The 17,613-nt window shown below is 34.9% G+C and overlaps 1 pseudogene; it reads left to right on the top strand.

Annotated features, from left to right (window-relative positions):
- The window catches only part of LOC109344235, a 13,779-nt pseudogene extending 4,237 nt beyond the window's left edge, over positions 1-9,542 (top strand).

Below are 17,613 nucleotides of genomic sequence, written 5' to 3'. Positions count from 1 at the left end.
TTAAACACAAACAGTAAGCTATTACAGAAAATGATTAATTGCAGAACAGTTAACCGATAACGGAACGAATACAGAGCTTACAGATTGTATATCAGAATAACATCTAGTAGCATATGAACAGAATGTATCAATTTGAATCCAATATACAAATTAATCGATTGAAAAACAGCAAAGAGAGAGAGAGAAAACAAATCCTGCAACGCGAATTTTTATCCTGGTTCGTTTGCTGTCCACTGCAAACTACATCCAGGCCTCCCGGCTGACTTGGGAGATTTCCTTCACTATAATCGAATCAATGTAATTTACAAACACATTATCCAATTACAACACTTAGCAAATGACAAGAAATCAAAGAAACTATTCAATGGTTTGACTCCCTTCCTACCGACAAAGAAAACGTTTCTTTCGGCGTAGCCTCAGCCAAAGAATCTCTTGTTCTTTCCTTTTCTTACACTCTAAGCAATTATGAAGAAACACTCAATCTCTAACGGTGATAAGACACCAAGAGATTCCCTTTACAACAATTATACAACAATTACAAGAGTAAAATAAAGCTATTTCTAAGCTCAAATATAACAAGAAGGCTTTACTCTAATGCACATCTAATACAAATTCATGTGAAATGACAAGTATTAGTTATGAAAACAGAAGTTACAGAATCATAAAACTTCATGAAAAAGCATCAAAATATGCATGAACATGTGAGGGAAAACATGAGAGATTATAACATGAAATGCACTCAATCCTAAAGCATAGAATCTCTCATTTCTAAACTCACAAATGCACTTAACACATAGATGTAACAATTATCACGTAAAATGCTCTAACTCTCTAATAAATGCAACATGCAACTTATGAGATTAATTTTGAAAACGCAGTTTATAAAGAATCAGTCCAGAACCCCAGATAATCGATTAAATGCCATCTTAATCGATTAACGGGATTAAAAATTATAACTGATTCAGTTTTCAGTTTTTCAGTTCCAACAACTTAACAAACAGTTAGGTTAATCGATTAACGTAATGCCTTAATCGATTAACAGCATTTAAAAAACGTGTTCCAGTAGCAACCACTTATCACAGCAGTTGGGTTAATCGATTAAAGGATTGGTTAATCGATTAACAGTAATTAAAATGTGTATTTTTAAATACAAAACATCAAATACGTTATGCACTTAGTTAATACATGTTTAACACTTAGTTTATGCCTAGAATGCACATATACATGTATTTATGTAATGCATGAACATATTATGAATGACATATCTCAAGGATGAAATGATTTAAAAGATATATGCATATGAGATATGTATTAGGTGCCCTAAGCCTTGACTCAACTTAAACTAGATTCTAGTCTAAGCCTAGTACTAATTAAAGACTTAAGCACGTTGATTTGTTGATGATCTTCAAGCTCTTTTAGGCACATGTTGTCCTCATCAAAGCCATGACATATAAAGAGAGCTTTCCAAAGTGTTCCTCTTGACATGCACACTTTCAGTCAAGACTTTTAAGGTCAATCTCCTCGTTTAAAGTATGCTACTAAAGAAAGCACAACTAATTTCATGATCATCTCAACACTTCCAAATTTTAGGATAACCTCAAGGGTTAATAGGTGTTGATTTCATTGTCATGAACTATAAATCATAAGTTAACACTTTTACGACTTTACTATCCAAAACTTCATAACACTTTAAGTTTATGAAGTCAAAACTTTAATAAATCATCTTTTATCCCAAATCATTACTTTAACTTGGAAATCAAATAATAACATATGCTAAACAACCTTTTACACATAATACCTTTTAAAAATGAAATTTTTTCAACAAAAACTCATAAACTTTTTGAACTTTCAAGAATAGTCATAAACTTTTCTTAAACACAATAAAGGTTCTTTTGATGTTCAAATCATCACATTTAAACATATTCAAATACTAACAATAATTTCTAATATTTCTAAAGAAAATACACTCATCTAACCTTATCCAAATATATAATTTTTCCATCTAAGAACAAGGAAGAAATTTTAAGTTTTACATAAGTCAAAAACTACACAAAAGTTCATATGATTTCATTATCATCCCCTTTAGTCATGACTTACAAAATATTTAAAGAAAAAAAAATATAAACTCAACTCCATGAATAACATACTAAGAGATCATGATTTTTTCATGGTGTATATGGAGAAAAATGGAGAAGAGAAAAAGAGAAAGAATACATTAACTTTCTTTAGGAAAATTAGTGTAAAAATGAGAGGATGAGGTGAGGTATTTATAGGAGAGCCTCACCATCTCTCAAATCTGAAAATTAATGAGAAACAATCTAGCTTTAGGCTAGCTTAAGTGATGTGTCTACTGGTGGTGGAGTGAGGAGATTTGGGGAGTGTTTTAGAAGATTGTGGAAGCTTTGACTTTGCTTGTTTGAAAAGCCATTGACCCATGATGTGATTAATACTCCGACTTGATTTATCCGACGTGATTTCGTAATTGAATTTGTGTCCGAGTATTATCGAGTAACTTCGTCCGGAAATATACAATCTACTGATTTAGGTTTTTTGCACGAAAAGTCGAAACTTGAATCTCGATGTGTAAAATAACTAGATATGAGTTAAGGACAAACTTGGTGTCTATTTTGACTAGAAATAATATTTTGAAGCAAATGGAGAAATCGGAATTCGATTCTGAGTTACGGAACTAAAAAACGGACCAAAAACTCGATAAGATGACCTGAAATCGTCTCGAAACTTTTATTCTCCAAAAGTTTTGAAAAATTAGGGAAAGCAATAATATTATCATACAAGACTAAAACTCAACTGAGGTTTAGCCTAAAACATTACTGATTAGTTTCTATAATTAATTCATTAACAAATAATTACTTAATTAAACATGCTCGTGAAAACACGGTGTTACAAATATCACAAAGAGAATGAAAGTGAAGAATGTTTCAGAAGTGCATGATGAGAGAGAAAGTGAATTAGATAGAGAGTGAAAGAGGTTTAAGAGTCATTGGGCTCGTAGATTCCACCATTTTTACGCACCCACACGACGATCCCACTCAGTCCCATAAAGGTTTGCCTAAGAATAAGATCGAACATGGAGTAAGGGTCAAGAATCATAAGATCGTGTGATCTCACGAGTAGGATCATGATTTTGACAATCATGCTTATCAACATATAACATAAAATGTTATATTACTTAGACAAATAGATTTTATATTTTATTGATTTATATTTATATATTTCATTGAATATATTACTTAGACAAATAGATTTATATTTCATCGATACAATTATTTTTTAGCTTGAGTTTGATTCAATTAAAGTTCACAAATTGTTCGGCTTAGCTTGAACTGGTTCATTTTGACAATTTAAATAATTAATTCATTTAAAAATATAATACAAAAAGTTATATATATAAATATAATGATGTTTATATATATAATAACAACAATCATAAAAAATAATGCATTTGCCATAATATAATAACAATAAGCATAAAAACTTAGTTTATATATATATATATATCGAGTTAGTTCATTAACTTGTTTATTTAACGAGTTCAATTTTTAGATTAAATTCGACTTATTTGATGAAACTAACTAACAAATCAAATTTTGAAGGCAGAGTTTATTGTCAATTTCGTTACCTATATGGTGAACTCAAAAAATTTCCCACAGCTAAATTGTCCTTTTGTCCCCCTCATTTCATCTCCCACTCAGCTTCTCTATAATAGCAAACGTCGTTGTAACCTTTCATTTTCACCTTAGCTTCTCTATAAATATGCATTTCAGTTGATACTTCACTCATCATAACACAATCTCCCCAAAAAGCCTTTGTATTTATTAAGTGTGTTTGTACTTCACAAATGGCAGGATCAAGGAAAGTTAAAGTTGTTAAACAAAGTGATAACTCACTTGCATTCAACCATGCAGAACTGGTTCAAGTTCAACCTTTAGCTGTTGTTGCACCAATTGTGTCCTCCTACAATGAAAAAATTCGTCCAGTTCTTGATGTAGTTGAGAACCTAGGAAGACTCAACGTGGCCAAAGAAGGAATACAACTTCCAACAATTGTTGTTGTTGGTGACCAATCTTGTGGAAAATCCAGTGTTCTTGAATCTCTTGCAGGTATAAGCTTACCCCGTCGACAAGGCATTTGCACTAGGGTTCCCTTGATCATGAGGCTCCAAAATCATTCACTTCCAAAGCCAGTCTTAATTTTCTTGAAGCAGCGGAAGAAGAAGAACAAGATGTAAGAAGGAAATAAAGATTCTCTTTTATTGAATCTTGCTGAAAAATATATTGAGAGTTTCATAGCATTGTTAAAGGAAGAAAAAGAAGACAGAATATAAGGAATGAACAAAAGCTAAAAGGGGAAGGTTGTTAAATACCAACATAAACAACCTTCCATAAAGAGAAGTGGGCTTAACTAACACTTAAGGCCCAAAGAAACAAAAGAAAAGAAAAAGAGAAACATGGACTTAAGAACTAAAAGAAGCCCACGCAGGGGAGAAGAAGAGAAAAAGAAGCCATGGTTCCTTGGGCATGAAGGCACAAAATTAACACCCCCTCAAGGTGGACGGTGCAAATCTAAGAGTCCCGGCTTGGAAACGAAGAGCTTGAAAGCCTTAGGGGGAAGAGGCTTTGTGAAGGCATCTGCAAGTTGATCCGCAGAGGCAATTGGAAGGAGGTGAATAATGCCTTGCTGGATTTTCTCACGAACGACATGATAGTCGATTTCGATATGTTTAGTGCGTTCGTGAAAAACAGGATTGTGAGCCAGATAAATAGAAGAGCGGTTGTCACAGTAAACCGAAGTGGAAGTGGAGGGTGGAAGATGTAAGTCACGAAAGAGATAATGTAACCATTGTATCTCACAAGCAAGAGCGCCCAATGCTCGATATTCAGCTTCGGATGAAGAACGACTAACAGTGTTTTGTTTCTTGGTCTTCCAAGAGATGAGAGAAGAGCCCAGAAAGATGCTAAAACCAGTAATGGATTTGCGGGTATCAAGACAACTCGCCCAATCCGAATCAGCAAAAGCAGATAGCTTCAAGGGAGATGAAGAGGAGAAGAAGAGACCTTGGGAGGGAGCAGCTTTGAGGTAATGAAGAACGCGCATGGCTGTTGTGAGATGGGTAGTTTGAGGTTGAGACATGTACAAGCTCAATTGTTGCACGACATAAGAAATATCTGGCCTGGAAATTGTGAGGTATATGAGTTTTCCAACAAGTCTTCTATATAGAGAGGGGTCTTGGAGAGGAGAGCCTTGATTTAATTCAAGCTTAATAGCAGGATCAAAGGGAGTAGATGATGGTTTGGAAGCCAAGTTGTCGGATTCTTCTAACAAGGATAGAGTGTATTTGCGTTGGTTGAGGTGGATGCCTTGTGATGATCTAGCAATTTCAAGGCCTAGGAAGTAACGTAGGTGCCCAAGATCCTTGATTTTGTATGAATTGTCCAGAACAGTTTTGACAGATTGAATTTCAGAGAAGTTGTTACCAGTGAGAACAAGATCATCAACATAAACAATAATTGTTGTGAAAGAGTTGGTTGTTGATTTTGTGAAGAGGGCTTGATCAGCTGAAGAATGAGTGAAGCCCAAAGAGATGAGTTTAGTAGAGAGAGTTATATGCCACTCACGACTGGCCTGTTTTAGTCCATAGAGGGACTTATGAAGTTTGCAAACAAGAGTAGAATTAGGAGGAAGAAGACCAGGGGGGCTGCATATATACATGTTCATGAAGATCACCATGAAGGAAGGCGTTGTTGATGTCCAATTGTTCCAAGAAACATGATTTGGCAGCTGCCAAGGCTATAATGACTCTGATGGTGGTGATTTTGACCACAGGGGAGAAGGTCTCAAAATAGTCGACCCCTTCTAGTTGTGTGAAGCCCTTTGCCACTAATTTGGCTTTATATCTGTCTAGGGACCCATCTGCTAAGTATTTAGTTTTATATACCCATCTACAACCGATAATTGATTTGTTGGGTGGTGCAGGGACAAGAGACCATGTGTGGTTGAGTGAGAGAGCTTCCAGTTCTTGTTGCATTGCTTGTTGCCAACAGGGAATAATTGAGGCTTGTTTGTATGAGGTTGGTTCTTTGGCAATAGAAACAGCAAGACAAAAATTCCTGTAAGAAGAAGAACAGTTAGAATAATTAATATAAGAACTGATAGGATAAGGGGTACCTGTAGAGGGAATGTTGTTGTTGGGTTGAGAAGAGATGAGGCTGCAGTGGTAGTCTTGGAGGTGAGAGGGGGGTTTTCTAAGGGGGGGGGGTAATGGTTGAACAGGGAATGTTAGGAGGGTCAGGAAGGTCTTGTGTGAGGAAATTGTTGGGTCTACATGTGGTTGGGCAGGGAATGTTAGGTGAGATGTGTTGAAAGGGAAACTGGCTTTCATAAAAGGTGGTGTTTCTAGAGATGAGTATAGAGTGGGATTTGAGGTCATACAAGATATGGCCTTTAGTGCCTTCTTGATAACCAAGAAAAACAGTCTTAAGAGCTCTAGGTTGAAACTTGGTTCTATGGGATTGCAAGGTGGTGGCATAGGCTAGAGAGCCAAAAACTCTTAAGTTATCCAAAACAGGTAGAGAGTGGTATAGACATTGATAAGGACTTCTGTGTTTTAGTAAGGGAGTAGGAGTTCTGTTAATTAGGAAAACAGAATGCTTGATGGCAAAGTTCCAAAGCTTGGCAGGTAGGTGACATTGGAAATAGAGGGCTCGTGCCACATTGAGGATATGTTGGTGTTTCCTTTCAACCACCCCATTTTATTGGGGGGGTTTCAACACAACTTATTTGATGGATAATGCCCTTAGAAGAAAGGTAGTCATGCATCAAGAATTCAACTCCATTATCACTTCTTAAGCACTTTAACTTAGTATTAAATTGAGTTTCTATGAAAGTAATGAAATTAATGAGGTGAAGTCTAGCCTCTGACTTAGTTTTCAAAAGTAAAGCCCAAGTGAACCTAGTGTGATCATCAACAAGAGTTAGAAAATATTTGTGTCCAAATTAGCTAGGAACAGAATATGGTCCCCAAATATCAGCATGCAATATATGAAAGGGGTGCAAGGTATTAGAAGTACTGTTAGAAAATGGTAGTTTCTTTTGTCTAGACATATGACAAACATCACAAGGATTAGTTAGATGATGAATAGGAATAAAAGGATAGTGTTTATGTAATGTTGGTAAAACAGAAAAAGAAATATGTCCTAGTCTTAAATGTCATAAGCAATCAATATCAGTGTTATTATTAGAGGAAGTAGAGTTAGTCATCATAAGTCTTGAAGCTACAAGATTAAGCATGAATAATCCTTGATGAGGCCTAGCTGAACCAATCATCTTCTTGGTATGATTCTGCAATATTAAACACTGGTTCTGAGTAATAATCAAATGGCATTGTAAATCATTCAACAATTTATGGACAAATATGAGATTAACTTGAAATTCAGGAACAAGGAGAACATTAGTTAAAATGAGGGAAGCAGTGAGGTGTTCTATCCCAGAGATGCAAGTAGAGACTTTGTCTCCATTTGGCAAGATGATAGACAAGGGTGCTATAGACTTGTAAGTGAAAAAGTTAGTAATGTTGTGAGTTATATGGTCTGTAGCACCTGTGTCCAACAACCATTTCAAGTTAGTCTTACCTGTTGCAGTAGAGGGATTGGTGATATTAGCAGCAGAGTTGATGATGTGGTGTGTCTTCTTGGATTGTTGAAGGAGATCAAGAATCCCTTGCACCTCTTCTTCAGTGAAGGTTCTGTTTTTACCTTGAGTTGATTGAGGTGGAGGGGGGTCGTGATTATCATCATCTGCCTTGTTCAGAGGAAAACCAGTAGTGTGATTGGCCATCCTTGTTGACTTGCTACCTTGATATCCAGGGGGATACCCATGTTTGAGAAAGCAGGTTTCAATGGTGTGATTGGTCCTCTCACAAAAGGTACAGAATCGGTTTGATTGAGTCCTACTGGGTCCAAGTTGTCTAGTGCCTCTTCCTCTATAAGTGGAGCCTCCCTTGCCTCTAAAACTAGGGTAATCGGTGTTGCTAGTAGGCTTTGGTATAGATTCAGTGCTAGTGCTAATGTCAGAATTCTTGTTTCTGTTTCTAGATTGGGAAGGGCAGGGAGGTGAAATTGCCTTTCTTGTTGGGTTAATAAGGCAAATGTCTTGCTGATGTTTGGAAGACGGGCAAGCAACATGATTTGGGATCTCACATGAGCATATTGCTCATTTAAGCCTTTTAGGAACCTAATGACATATGTTTGTTCTCTATAATTCCTAACACATTGAATTAATCCACAAGAAAATGGGGTGATGCATTTGCAGTTTGGGATGGGTGTGAACTCCTCAATTTCTTCCCATATACTTTTCAATTGGGTATAGAACTCAGAAGTGGTGAGATTACCTTGGTTTAGATGATAGAAGTCTTCAAGTAACTCTGCAATCCGGAACATATCTCCTTGGTAGAACCTTTCTTGAAGGTCTTTCCATACTTCTGCAGCTGAGTTCATCCATAGAATTGACTTTACTATTGATTCTTCCACCGAGTGTTGTAACCATGACAATATCATGGTGTTGCATCTTTTCCATGGGTGATGCATAGGATCACCTGATGCAGGTTGAGGGAGGCTTCCGTCGATGAAGCTTAGCTTGTTCTTAGAATCAAGTGCAAGTTTCATTGCTCTTGACCATGAATGGTAATTAGTTCCATTCAGCAATGGGGTGACAAGAATCAAGGCAGGATTCTCATTCGAGTTGAGAAAGTAAGGATTGGAATATTGATCCATATTCAAACTGACCATATCGAAGAAGGAAGGAGAATAACAGAGGGGATGAAGAATCTGAGAAGCAGGATGAGGGGCAGAGGTTCAGAACCTTGAAGACGAATCAGAGCATGATATGCTCTGATACCATCTTAATTTTCTTGAAGCAGCGGAAGAAGAAGAACAAGATGTAAGAAGGAAATAAAGATTCTCTTTTATTGCATCTTGCTGAAAAATATATTGAGAGTTTCATAGCATTGTTAAAGGAAGAAAAAGAAGACAGAATAGAAGGAATGAACAAAAGCTAAAAGGGGAAGGTTGTTAAATACCAACATAAACAACCTTCCATAAAGAGAAGCAGGCCTAACTAACACTTAAGGCCCAAAGAAACAAAAGAAAAGAAAAAGAGAAACATGGACTTAAGAACTAAAAGAAGCCCACACAGGGGAGAAGAAGAGAAAAAGAAGCCATGGTTCCTTGGGCATGAAGGTACAAAATTAATAGGCAGAACTTGTGTTGGAGTTCAATGACAAAACTAGTCGAACTGATGAAGCAAATGTATCTGATGCAATCAACAATGCCACTGATGAACTTGTTGGAGGTGGGAAAGGGATTTCTAACCACCCATTGACATTGATTGTTAAGGAGAATGGTGTTCCTGATCTAACAATGGCTGATCTTCCAGGAATTACCCGTGTTCCTGTTCATGGCCAGCCAGAGAATGTTTATGATCAGATTAAGGATATTATCATGTAGTATATAACTCCGTTGGGCTAAAACACTTCTTTTTGTGTAAAAATGAATCGTCATTGTATATACTCATTCGGTGAATAAGTGTAGAATCTCAAACAAAAGTGTTTCTTTTCACCAAGTGACATTTATTTCTCTATAAATAGAGACACTTCAAGGCATAATGACACATTCAAGACATCCGAAAATCCAAAATTTCTCATCTAAGAAATCATCCTCCATTTCTCTAATGCATGAGAGAAGTGTAGGAAACATAGATTTGTAAACTACTATCGAAAGACACGCTTGGTGTGTTTGTGCAAAACACATTAAGGTTTTCCAAAGTATCCTGAAGGGGATTCGCTGTTCATCCCATTTGCATCCAATATACTTAAATTGGTGGGGGCGAATCGAACCTAAAGGTTAGTGTGACAACACACGCTTTGGAGGTTTCTACATGCATATTCATCAACCATTTCTGTGTTAAGTGATGCAACATCTTCCCAACAATTCAAGTTTTTCTCACAATCTTTAGGTTCGATTTTGTATTAATTGTTGTATCACTTAAAGAAATGAGTTAAGAGGGAGAAACCAACACCTTATTGATATGAAGAGATCAATATCACATGAAGAATATACTTATCTATAAGGAGGATTTCTACCTCAAATCAAGTCTATGAGAAAGGTACACTTCCTCTTACTTATTTTATTGTGAAAATATGAAGTTTTGGATCTTAACATTAATATATTTATGTATGCATATAAACTAGTAAAAGTTTACATGTGGTATCAAAGTCAAATTTTTAAGAACTCATGTTTTTCCCTTTTGAGAATAAGTAAGGTTTTAGAATAAAATGTTATTGTATTAAATATGTGTATTTTATAAGGAATATGGTTTGGGGATATATATTGATTTCAATTGGTGATTATTTAACCATGATTAAATGATTTTTACAAGATGAGGATTCTAAAAATTTAATGAAAAACACGCATATTATTTACTTAGAATATACTTGATTGTTGTTATTGGACAACATGTTTTGGTGTGACAATATGTCTTCCCATGAATTGGTTAGAAAATTCACGATTCTCCTAATGTTTTGGAATGACCAAATAAATTTTAATTGCCAAAACTACACAATAGTTCATAGGTGGTTGTAGTTGTTGGCATTATGTATGTTAAAGTCTTGTTCTTGAGTTTTATACTCACTGCATGGGAAGTTTCGTTTTTTTGTTTGCTGTTGTTAGAATTTAATTGAATTAATATTCATTCTGAAGCATTAGATCAGTTCATGAAGTTGCTTTGCTAACCGGTTGTAAAATTTAAATTTTACACTGTACCTCTTCGTGTATATATAAGCCATATAATGTCAATTTGGAATGTTGTCTGGTGGTTGAGTTGGTTTGAGTCATGTCTTTTGAACACACCAATGATGTGTTCGAAACCCGCTGGAGTTGGTTTGGGATTATTTATTTTTCTTTTTCAAATATATCTTTATTTTAAGAATGAAGAAAAATGGAAAAACAAATTTGTGATTTGAACACATGTATCTATAGTTAAGCTGAAACAATCTTACCACTAAGCTACAATATTAGAGTTGACATTTATCAACAGAAGTGATATACATATTATTAAAATAAGTATTTGTTTTTCCTATTAAGTGTTTAATCAAAATCCAAATAAAACTGGCCATCTCTTACAGATTATTATTCAACATTCGAAGTAAACTACTAAAAGCAAAAGTTGTAAAAGTAAACATCTCTTGCGTAGAGTGTTCATAATAAATGTTCAATGTTAGTATATATATATCCATGCAAGGATTAATTGGTCGTTTGGAAGGATATACATATACTAGTTGGATAACTTATATTGAAGATCATGTTTCCACTAGTGGATGAATCTTCAACCTTGGTGGAGGTGAAGTTTCTTGGAGTTCAAAGAAATAAACGTGTATAGCCGACTCCACCATGGCTGCAAAATTTATTATTCTGGTTGCAGGTAGTAAAGAGGCCGAATGGCTAAGAAACTTATTGTATGAGATACCTATTTGGCCAAAGCCAATGACACTAGTATCTATACATTGTGATAGTCAGTCTACGCTATCAAAAGCATATAGCCAAGTGTATAATGGAAAATCCAGACATGTTGGTTTAAGACATAGCTATGTAAAGGAATTAATTGAAAATGGAGTAATCTCCATAGTGTTCATAAGAACTAAAAGAATCTTGCAGATCCTTTAATGAAAGGTCTGACAAAAGATATGGTGTTGAAAAACATCATTGGGGATGAGACTCAAGCTCATGTCTAATTGGTCACCAATAGTGTTAACTCAACTCATACTTGAGTAGCATCAAGTCTTCAGTTCAATGATGGAAAACGCTATAGAGTGATTGCAAGTACTTGACTATAGACACATCCCAAGTGATAAAAGTACTTGGACCATAAGAACAAAGTTGGAAGGTTGAGTTTTACTCTTAATAGACATATAGCAAAAAATTGCTGGAATGCTTATTATGATTGCATTCCCGATATAGTCTACCTATATGAGAATGAAGTTGGCCACTTCATAGAGTTAAAGGGCTTTACTCTTAAATTCTCATGAAAAGGATACGTGACACAATGCCTTATCAAATGTGTCATATTTATAATTCTTTCAATAATACCGAGATTTCATGTGTGAGTTGTGCACGCTTATTCTAATGAATAGTTGGTTCAAAGCTTGTCTACCAATTTCTATTCAGAGTAAGTGGAACCCATAACTTACTAAGTAATGGTTCAAATCGTAAGATACCATTATCTGAAACCATGATATTTCCAGATTTATGAGATTTCTTATATTTTGAAAATGGTGGGGGATTGTGAGAGATATTTCCAAAATATCTGAATTCACATGGCGATTATATACATATTTTGGTTTCATAATAAATGAAACAAGATGACAATTGGATTAGTGGTTGTAGCCATTGGTAAGGAAGTGAAAGTCATGAGTTTGATTCTTAGCTTGGACGGTCTTGTTACGTTTTATTCATATTAGTACGAATAAAAATGAAACAATGCAACCGCAAGGAATCAAACCAGAACCTCTTCTATGCCAAGCAGTGTCACAGCCGTTGGGCTAAAACACTTCCTTTGGTGTAAAATTGAATCATCATTGTATATACTCATTCGGTGAATAAGTGTAGAATCTCAAAAGTGTTTCTTTTCACCAAGTGACATTTATTTCTCTATAAATAGAGACACTTCAAGGCATAATGACACATTCAAGACATCCGAAAATCCAAAATTTCTCTTCTAAGAAATCATCCTCCATTTCTCTAATGCATGAGAGAAGTGTAGGAAACATAGATTTGTAAACTACTATTGAAAGATACGTTTGGTGTGTTGGTGCAAAACACATCAAGGTTTTCCAAAGTATCCTGAAGGAGATTCGCTGTTCATCCCATTTGCATCCAATATACTTAAATTGGTGGGGGCGAATCGAACCTAAAGGTTAGTGTGGCAACACACGCTTTGGAGGTTTCTACATGCATATCCATCAACCATTTCTGTGTTAAGTGATGCAACATCTTCCCAACAATTCAAATTTTTCTCACACATCATTCAAAAAATTATTATCAACTTCGAAGTTCAAGTAGAAGAGCCGGACATAATCTTATTGCAAAGATGAATGAGTGTTCTATCAAACATGTGATGGTAGCTATGGAAATGGAGCAACAAACTGATTATACTTGTAACACTAAGTTTACTGTTGAGTACTAGGGATAGAGCGCTAAGCAGAAACACATGATCGGATCAATTGGGAACTAAAGAGAAGCAAGAAGTAAGAAAAATAACACAAGATTTAACGTGGAAAAACTATCAATATGAGAGGTAAAAAACCCACGGGCGATCACGAGCAAAGTTCCACTATGTAAAAGAGAAGAGTACAATAATCCTCTTATAATGATGAGGACAAAGGACAATATTTTGTGGCACAAATATTCTCTCAAATAGAACAAGAATTCTCACCACAAAATCACTCACACAATAAGCACAAACACTCTAGTATTTAAGTAATCTACTTGCTGAATTTTTGTGATGTACCAAAGCTCTCCATGTTATGCATTTTATAAGTAAAAGGTGTAAAATGAACTTTGAAACTTGGATAGCAAGATTAGAAAACTTGGTGAGCAAGTTTAGAGACTTCGTGAGCAAGTTTGGAGATTTGGTGAGCAAGCATCCAAGGCTTGACAAAGAAGCCTTTAATAAGCTTATGAAGGAAGCTTAAATGTACTATAAATGAGAGTCATATCTCAACAATCTTTACCTTGGCTCGAATTCAATATGTTGCTCATCGCCAAATAAAGACCCGAAGGGCGCTCAAGTGTTGTAGAGACCAACCAAGTCCAGACAATGCTGAAACTTGGTATTTAGAAGAGGCTTGGTAAGCATATCTGCTGGATTCTCTGATGTATGAATCTTTTCCACTATAATATCACCAATAGTAACAATATCTCGGATAAAGTGACGTTTTATATCAATGTGTTTGGGCTTGTCATGATAACAACTATTCTTAGTCAAATGAATAGCACTTTGACTATCACAAAACACTATAAGAACACCATATGTTAGACCAACTTCATTTACCAAAACTCAAAGCCAAATAGCCTCTTTCACACCCTCTATTGTTGAAATATATTCTGCTTCAGTCGTACATAATGCAGCGATAGACTAAAGAGTAGCTTTCCAGTTGAGAGCACTATCATAGAGAGTAAAAATGTAATCAGAAAGAGATCTCATTTTGTCAATGTCACCACCATAATCTGAATAAACATAACCTACAACATCATCAGTTGTAGCCTTACTTCTCTCAAATACCAAGCCAATTCAAGAAGTACCTTTTAGATATCTAAAAATCCATTTTACAGCACTCTAGTGATCTTTGCCAGGATTATGCATATATCGACTTACCATGCTTACAACATATGCTAAATCAGGTCTAGTGCACACCATGGCATACATAAGACTGCCAATTGCACTAGCATAAGGAATATGCGACATACACTCCATCTCTTCCTTTGTGTGCACTACGCCAGAATAGCAAAACAACAACGCTTAAAATTACCATTTAACAACGTTTTTGGGACGCTTTCTATGTGAGTGCAGTAATACATAACGTTATATTTAACAATGTTTTTTGAAGCTCTGTAAAAAAGTAGACATTTAACAGCCTCACTAAAGCAAGCACTATTAAATGTCTATTTTCTAAATAAGACAATATATCTCACAGACATTCTATCAAACACATGACAAGCATGTCCAACTCCATCACATTTACAATAGACACCAACGACTTCAGCTACATTCAACTTTAACATATTCCAAGATTATAAAATAACATATGAGTAATGAGATCTTACACAAATTGTTCATTCTTTCTCCATCAATGTGCAAGTCCTTACAGAGTGTTCATGTGTTCCTCAATGATTAATGCAAGCTGCAAATACCAATAAAAAATGGCATCTATAAACAAATTGCAAAAGTTATAAAAAAATACAAAATTAGCAGCAATTGAGAAAGAACATTTACCATTATACTCAAATCGTGTGTTCTAAACCAGTGAACCATAGCAAAAAACATAGAACACCATAGTTTCATAACTTTACAACAAATAAAGATCACACTATTAGTGAAATGTTTCCTCCAAATTGATCATAAAGAAATAAAATTGATCATCAAAACTGAATCAAAAAGAAATAAATGAGCTAAAATAAGATAATAATTTACCTTATGCTTGAAGAAAAAACCAAAAACCGATAACTTGCTTGAAGAGAGAAACTAAAAAAAAAGAGGAAAAAAAATGTAACTCTTGAAGAAGAAGAAAAGTAGGAGAAATAATAAACAAGCATTTAACAATGCTCATTGGAGAAGTGTTGTTAAACATATGAATGAACGGATGATCTTTAACAGTGCTTATCGAAGAAGTATTGTTAAATATATGAAATATGACCATTAATAGTGTTTTCTTCAATAAGCGTTGTTAAAGATAACACCTTTAACAATACTCACTGAAGAAGTGCTGTTAAATATATGAATGTATGATCTTTAACAACGCTTGCTTCAATAAGTGTTGTTAAAGATAACACCTTTAACAATGTTTATTTCAATAAGTGTTGTTAAAGATAACATCTTTAACCGTGCTCACTAAATAAGTGTTGTTAAATATATGAAGTATGGCCTTAAACAACATTTTCTTCAATAAGCAATGTTAAAGATAACACATTTAACGTTACTTGCTTCAATAAGCGCTGTTAATTCTCTTTCGCCTTACATTTAACAGCATTCAACACATAAGCATTGTTGAATGAGCGTTGTTAAATATCAATTATGGTGTAGTGGTGTGGGCAAAGATCTGAAGATAACTTAAAATGTACAGCAAGTGGAGTAGAAACAAGTTTGCAATCATTCATATTAAACCTTTCAAACACTCTCTCAATATATTTCTGTTGAGATAAGAGCAACTTACCAGCTTTATGATCCCTATGAATCTCCATACCAAAAATTTTCTTGGCAACACCTAATTCCTTCATCTCAAACTCATTATTGAGTTGAGTTTTTATGATTCCTTGATACAAGACTTGCCCAATCATAAAGGAATCAAACCTCTTGTATCACTATCTGAGAGCTTGTTAAAGGCCATATAAAAATTTCTTCAATTAGTAGACAAGATGCTCCTTCTCAGGAACAATAAATCCCTTGGATTGTTCCATGTAAATTTCTTCTTCTAACTCTCCATGTAGAAAAGTTGTATTTACATCAAGTTGCTCTAACTCCAGATCAAATAAAGCAACAAAAGTAAGAAAAACACGAATGGAAGTATGACGAACAACATGTGAGAATATCTATTAAAGTCAATATCTTCCTTTTGATTAAAGCCTTTAACAACTAGTTGTGCATTGCATATCGGATTTCCACCTTGAGAATATCGTCTTTCTTCTTATAGACTCATTTACATGTCAATAGTCGTTTGCCTTTGGGAAGCTCTGTTAAAGCCCAAATACCATTCTTATGAAAACTTTCAATTTCTTCATACATAGCTACTAGCCACTATGAAGAATCACCACAAGAAACATCTTCTATATAGATGACATGTTCAACACCATTATTTACCTCTTGTGCAACTAACAATGGATAAGCAATTAAATTATCACCATCAGTGTATCTAGCTGGCGTTTTAATTAGTCTTTTGGTTCTGTCTCGGGCAATACAATAATCAATTTCCTGATGATGAATAGGAGAAGTGTTATTGTCATCATTATCAACATAATGATCATCAATGTTAGATTGATTTATAGAGGACGATGAAGCATTAACATTAGGAGCTGTAGATTTCACTATCAACACCACATTCTCACTAGTACCCTGCAGATTACCTATACTAATAGAAAAAGACCACAATAGATTATTTTCCAGAAGTAATAATGCATCTTCATTAAAAGTCACATCTCTGCTAAAAATTAACTTTTGTGACTTTGAATCAGAACACGATAAGCGATATCCTCTACACTCAAATGCATAACCAAGAAATATGCACTCAACAACTCTTGGAGCTAATTTACCATCATTAACATGTGGATAAGTAGGACATCCAAAAATTCTTAAATTAGAATCATCAACAGAATTACCTGGCCAAATGTCTTTTGGGATTTTGAAGTCAAGTGCTGAATATGGAGAATGGTTGACCAAGTAATAAGTAGTAGATATTGCTTCGGCCCAAAATTCATGTTGATGTCATAACCAATCATTTGAGAGCATACAAAGAGCTCTCTCAAGTAAAGTCTTGTTCATCCATTCTGCAACACCATTTTGTTGGGGATTCCTTAGAATGGTTTTGTGTCTAGCAATGCAATTATTGAAAGTGTGCATGTCAAGAGGAACACTTTGGAAAGCTCTCCTAATATGTCATGGTTTTGATGAGGACAACTTGTGCCTAAAAGAGCTTGAAGATCATCAACAAATCAATGTGCTTAAGTCTTTAATTGGTACTAGGCTTAGACTAGAATCTAGTTTAAGTTGAGTCAAGGCTTAGGGCACCTAATACATATCTCATATGCATATATCTTTTAAATCATTTCATCC

Source organism: Lupinus angustifolius, chromosome LG01 (assembly GCF_001865875.1).
Source record: "Lupinus angustifolius cultivar Tanjil chromosome LG01, LupAngTanjil_v1.0, whole genome shotgun sequence".
Taxonomy (NCBI): Eukaryota; Viridiplantae; Streptophyta; class Magnoliopsida; order Fabales; family Fabaceae; genus Lupinus; species Lupinus angustifolius.
Note: the sequence above shows the minus strand (reverse complement) of the source record. Positions and strands in the feature narration are given on the sequence as shown.